A 6,575-nucleotide genomic window follows, 5' to 3' on the forward strand; every position below is an offset into this window, starting at 1 on the left:
AGCAAAAATGTTCCAGGTGGCTCAAGCAAGTGAGCCAAGCCACAGACCTCTGGGAAATAAAAATATTATTTAGCCAACCTGACATGCAGGGAATTCTCACTTGGACCTAGTTCTTCTCACAGAGGTTGTAAGCCTGTAACTGGGCTATTGGACTTCAAACTGCAAATAGGCAGGTGGATAGCAGAGGCTTTTAGATATTTATTGTATTCTATGCCATCAGCGTAAATAGCACCTTAAAGAGTTACTTAAGCAACAGAGATGTGTTTCTGCTCCCAAGTAGCTTACAATTGAAAGTAAACAGGATGGGTGGAGACAAAGGGAAAAATGGGGCCATATGCTGTTAAAACTTGGTTATAGTTAGCAATGAGGATTAATAAAATAAATGATCCTTCTATAGAAAACTAGATGTCAAGGGAAAGCTTTTTCTACCCTAGCCTTCTCCTTGACATGGTAGTTTTCTATGTGCAGGGGTCATATTTATTTTTGGTATGTCTGAGCATTCAGTCATGGGAGCCCATCACCTGCAAGTCTGAAGTGGTATAGCCCTGATACAAAAACCACCTCAGTCACTCATGCAGGGCAGGCTTGAAGAAGGGAGGACAGAAGGGCAGGCATTTATTTACAGTGACCATGAAGATGATTGCTGAAACGCATCTGGCCTATCATATGTTGTAATTTATTTATTTTATTAGACATATTTATACATCTCCCCTCCACCCGCGAGGCACTCAAGGTGATATACAAAATTCAGAGGTAAACAGCACTAAAACAAAATAGAGTAAACACAATCATAACAATAGAATAAAAACTGAATAAATACATAAATGGTGATTTGAGCCTCATTTGAGATTATGCTTTTACTTTTATTTCACGTGCCTATTCAAATGTCTGGGTATTTTCTTCCAAAAGGAAGAAATGTATTAATTCTACTAAGACAAAGGTCTTAATAATGGGTGAAAATGCTCTCAGGACAAGCCTAGCTTCACAACCTCTCCTTCTCTAGTGTAGGCGGCTGTGAAAAAGATGTAAGAAGTGTTTGCTTCCCATTTTGATTAACCACAGGTTGTCCAAGCTCAACAAACTGTGGTTAATCTTCACCAAGGCTTGTTTGAAACAAGCCAACTTCAAACCATGATTTACAAAGCTGGCTTGTCAGATTAATCAAAGTTTAAGGTTCAGATTGGATGCTAAACTGTGGCTAATTGAAACTGGAAGCAAAAGCTGAAATTCTCCTTATGGCTATGCTGGAGGAGGAGAGGGGAGGGGGAAGCATGTGAACTGGGGGTGAGGGCAGGCTAGGCTTGTTCTCATCACAATAAACCATGGTTTATTATGACGTCTGAATGCAGCCATTCATGGTTAATTGTTAGTGACAAATTCAAACAAATCAATCACTTTAAGTACATGGGCCTCCAAAGCTTTTACTGCACCGCCCCCCACAAAATGCCCTGACACTCCCCCTGCTACCAAATTACCGCCACGCGCCGACAATGTCCCTGCTACCTGTATTTTCCACTCCCTCCCCCAAAGATCCTCATATAGAATGCTCTTTTTCCGCCATGGTTAGCAGCATGGAAAGAGCAATTTATATCTGCATCGGTGGTGTATGTATGAAATTTGATTTATTTATTGGCTGCCTGTAAGGGTTAGCCCTTCCAAGCAGCTCACAACATATCAAAGCATAAAGCATGAAAATTATACAATCATAAAAGCATAATGTAAAACATAACACAGCAACAATCACAGCTAAAAATATAGCAGCAGCCACAGCTAAAAATGGTGACCTGGTTTGAACATAACGGTGGCAATTCCTGGGTTGTTTAACCCAGAAATTGCTGGGGACAAATGGATTGTGCAAGCCATGCAAAAGTCATTTCTCCTTTTAATTAACAACCCAGGAATGCCTGTTACTGGGTTATTTTGTGACGTGCAAACCTGGAAACTAAGGGTGCAACAACCCAGAGTTAACCCAACAATTACCCATGGCTTGTTGGGTTAACTCTGGTTGATTAACCCATAAACAACCCAGAGTTTCTTGGTTTGCACATCACAAAATGGAAATTAAGAACAGAAATTGCTCATGTGTTCTGTTCGTTCCAGGCAACTCCTGGGTTGAACAGCTCAAGAATTACCACCGTTACATGCGAACTCGGTTAGCATCAGCAGAATAAAACTGTCCTAAGATCACTCAAAAGCTGACCAGAACAATTTTAAAAAGTATTTCGGGCTCTCCTAAGAATAGAGAGGGGGCCATAAGTATCTCCCTGGGAAGGGAATTCCAAAATGACATGGCCGCTACAGAAAAGATCTTATCCTTCATACTCACCAGCCTAATAAATGTGTGTGCGCGTGTGTGTATGTGTGCACATGTGTGTAATCCCCACACCAGCATCATATGTGGCCCTTATGGCCAAAAATGTTGTGCATTCCTGATTTACATCCTTTCACCACCCTATAATGCTCACCATATAACAGTGGGATTTTTCAACCCTTTCAAAAGGCATTCTTGTAGACTGCATGCCCAAAATAACGTGAGAGAGCAGTTACTCCAAACTGCCTTTGAACCACCCTACCACACTCACAATCGGGATGCTAAAGGAGATTTTTTTAAAATTAGAAAACTACACAGATTATAAAAGAATATGAACAATATAAGTGAACACACAACAGAACAAACGTGTACACTGGGGAAGGACCATTCTTCTCCTTCTTCTTTGCATTTTTATACGGCCCCATAGCCAAAGATCTCTGGGCAGTTTACAAAGATTAAAAACTCTGCCATAACCATAGGACAGATCCAGGATCCAGAACACATGTATTCCATGCAAAAGGTTCCAATTCCTGGCATCTCCAGGTCAGGCAAGGAAAGACCCCTTTCTGAAGCCCAGGAGAGCTGCTACCATTCAGTGAGGACCATCCTAAGTGAGATGGGTCCATGGTCTGACTCAGCATAAAGCAGCTTCTTATGCTACTTATTATGAACTAAAACTATGAAGAAATAAGAATGTAGAGATTTATGGCATACAACAGTGAAAAAGGCTTTAGCAGTGCAATCCTATACATGTCTACTCAGAAGTATGTCCTGCTGAATTCACTGGGCTATACTGTCAGGTAAGTGGGTATAGGGTTGCAATCTAAGGGTTCCATGTTTAGATAGAAAAAAGTCCTACAGTTCCCAGCGTGCCCCAGCCTGTCTAAACATGCATAGGACTGTGCCCTAAAATAATTAGGCCTAGCCAATGGCACAGTCAGGACAGGACTTTGGGACAGAAGTACAGGGCCCCATCTCAGAATGCGCAGGAGGGCCCCCAAACACAGTGGCAGGGGCTGGCAGGCCACATTTTGAAGAAAGCAAAGTGAGGCTTGTTTACCATCTAAAAAGAGTAAAGATTTCCCCCCCATAAAAATCATCAGGTTCAGAGTCTAAAATGATCCAACTGCACCACTGGACCTGGTTCTGATGTAACGAGAAAACATGGTGGACAAGCCACAGTGCATTTCTGGCGACCCAGGCACTCACCCCTTCTCCTCTTCCTTAGCGTGTTTTAACCTAGATATTCTTCTTAGCTTGCTGTGGTTGTCCTTGGACAAAAATGGTGGGATATATATAAAATGTTTAAAACAAATAAAAAATAAGAGGTCAGCCTCCCCTGACATGGTAGCTTTCTACGCGCAGGGAGTCACTCTGCGTGGGTCCAGAGGTCCCGCCCTCTCTTGGAACCCCGCCCCTTAGAACTCCGCGCCTTGCTTCTCGGGGAGCTCCTCCCACCCGCCAGGCCACGTGCAGGGCTTTCCTGGCAGGGCATCCCTAGCGCGCATGGAGCTCCCCTACGTCTTTGGGTGGGGTGGGGGTGCGAGGAACCCCCTGTGCGGGATTCCCCCCTACGACCTCGGAATGGGGCATGGGGGGAGTTGAGGGGAGGTCGGCACCTTTTTCCGCGGCACCTTTTTCGACGGCAGGGGTAGTCTTCTTGGACACGGGCGTCGCTTCCTCGTCTTCGTCGATGGAGAGCGCTTCACTGGATTCCACGCAGCCCATCGCCCGCCGCGGCGCCTGGACCGGGGCCGGGCCGGGCCGCCAAAGGGACCCGGCGGCGCAGCCAGCCTCCTATTCCCTAGGCGGCTTTGTGAGGTCATGGTTGGGCCTCGCCGGTGGGGCAGGAAAGCTGCCCAGCGCGCGGCATCAGCAACTGTAGCAACCACCCCACCCCACTTTAAGTATAGAACTATCTTATTTGTTTATTTGAGATACTTCCGTACCGCTTAATATAATCAAATGCCTAAACGGTTCACAAATAAATACTCAAATCACATTTAAAATACAGTAACAACAATTTCACTAATGGTACAGAGCAATACAAAGAGCAGTAAGATGGAGCAGCATGATTGACTTATTAAGAACTTAAGAGGAGCCCTGCTGGATCAGACCAAGGTCCATCTAGTCCAGCATTCTGTTCACACAGTGGCCAACCAGCTGCCCATGGGAAAGACACAAGTGCAACAGCACCCTCCTGCCCATGTTCCCCAGCAACTGGTGTACACAGGCAGAGAGCCTCTGATACTGGAGGTAGGGTATAGCCATCAGGACTAGTGGCCACTGATAGATTATAAACCATAGAACAAACACACACACAGTATTTATAATATTTTAATATATAGACACACATATGCACATACCCCACTTTTCGATACCACGCTGGACCATCCATCTCTTCCAAGGCGACATACAGCTTTTAAAATGACATTAACAGTGCAATTCCATTCATGTCTACTCAGAAGTAAGTGCCATTGAGTTCAGCAGGGCTGACAGTTAAATGGCTATAGGATGGCAGCCTGAATTACACAACAGTGAAAATCAAACTTCACAAAGGAGCAATCCCTCTCCTTTTATTATAGAAAACCAAACCTTTATGAAGGAGTCTTGTTCGTGCTCCTATTATAGAAGGCAAGTTTGGGATGGGGTGTGAAGTAGCTTGGGGGATTATAGGGGGAGCTTCCCTAATCGCCGCCCAACTGCAGAGGTGATGGCCGCAAGATAGCTTAGATCAGCCTTCCTTAAGCCCTCCAGATGGTTTGGGCTACAAGTAAGTAAATTCTCACCTGTCCTAGCCAGCATTGGTTGGGGGTGATGAGAGTTGTAGTCTAAACCATCTGGAGTTGGAGAAGGCTGGTTTACATTATAAGAGATGGGGAGAGGGGGAGGGAATCAATCAAGGCAGTTTTGCAGATTATCACACAGATTAAATTCAAGTTTATAGAGTACTTTTTTTGAGAGTGAGAATTCGAAGTGCTTCTCAGATATGATTCCTCATCGCCCTTACATACCAGCTAGTATTATGAAGATCCCTGTTGGATCAAACCAAAGAGCCATCTAGTCCTATTCCTAACAGTGGCCACACAGAAGCATGAAGGATAATTATGTGATTAATCACAGTTTGTGGTGGTGCCCATAGCAGTTTCTCAACTTCCCAAAGGCACCTACAGGCCCACAAAGGCTGGGGACCCCTGCTCAGACTTCCCCAACTTGGTGCGTTCCAAGATGTTTTGAACAACTCCCGGCATTCTTCACCAATCTTTTTGTATCCACTTTGGGTAGCTTTTTCCTTATAAAATCTTATACACCAAGCTGAGAATGTTCCACCTTTAAAAGCAGCGCCTAAAAATAATTTTAAATTAATGGCTTGAGAAGAAGTTATTTGAAGGATCCCCATAACCCATATAATCTTGCCCACATGTTAGGATTTGCTTCAGGGGTCCTCCTCAAGCACCCACCTTTATGATTGGTTAGGTTGGCATGCGCAAGAGACAGAGCCTTCTCAGCAGCAGCACCAAAACTGTGGAACTCAGTTTTGAGTGTGTTTGTTCAGAGCAATACGGCAATGGAACCAATTACCTGGGGAGGTGGTGGGCTCTCCCACACTGGAGGCCTTCAAGACGAGGCTGGACAGCCATTTGTCAGGGATACTCTGACTTGGATTCCTGCATTGAGCAGGGGGTTGGACTCGATGGCCTTGTAGGCCCCTTCCAACCCTACTATTCTATGATTCTATGAACTCCCTTGCTATTGTCTTGTGCCTTGCCCCCTCTGTCCAGGCAAGTTTTGAAATCCTTTGCCTTCACAGCTGCCTTTAACTGATATAATTAGCGTCTGTATTAAGAGTGTGGAGAAACTAAAAATCCTGAGGTAAAACATGTTTAAAATGCTGTGTAAAATGTGTAATTGCATTATGTGATGTAGTATTCAGATTATAAAGGTTATCTGGGATAGGTGATGAGGTTACCTCTGAGGCTAGTTACTTTTGACTGAGGCCTGCTGTTGGCAGCCTCTCAATTGCTAGGAAAGCTATTACCATTGTTACCAAAGCTGTTACAACCATTACAAGTGGTTCACCATTAGGCCTTTCAATTTATATATTAGGAAAGGTTCCTCCTGTGCAAGCACCGAGTCATTGCTGACTCCTGGTGGGACGCCACTTGTGCTGGCGTTTTCATGGCAGACTATAGCGGGGTGGTTTGCCATTGCCTTCCCCAGTCATGACTACCTTTCCCCCAGCAAGCTGGATACTCATTTTACC

Source organism: Heloderma suspectum, chromosome 17 (assembly GCF_057233095.1).
Source record: "Heloderma suspectum isolate Gila_16-S chromosome 17, 16-S_ref, whole genome shotgun sequence".
In the NCBI taxonomy this organism is placed as follows: Eukaryota; Metazoa; Chordata; class Lepidosauria; order Squamata; family Helodermatidae; genus Heloderma; species Heloderma suspectum.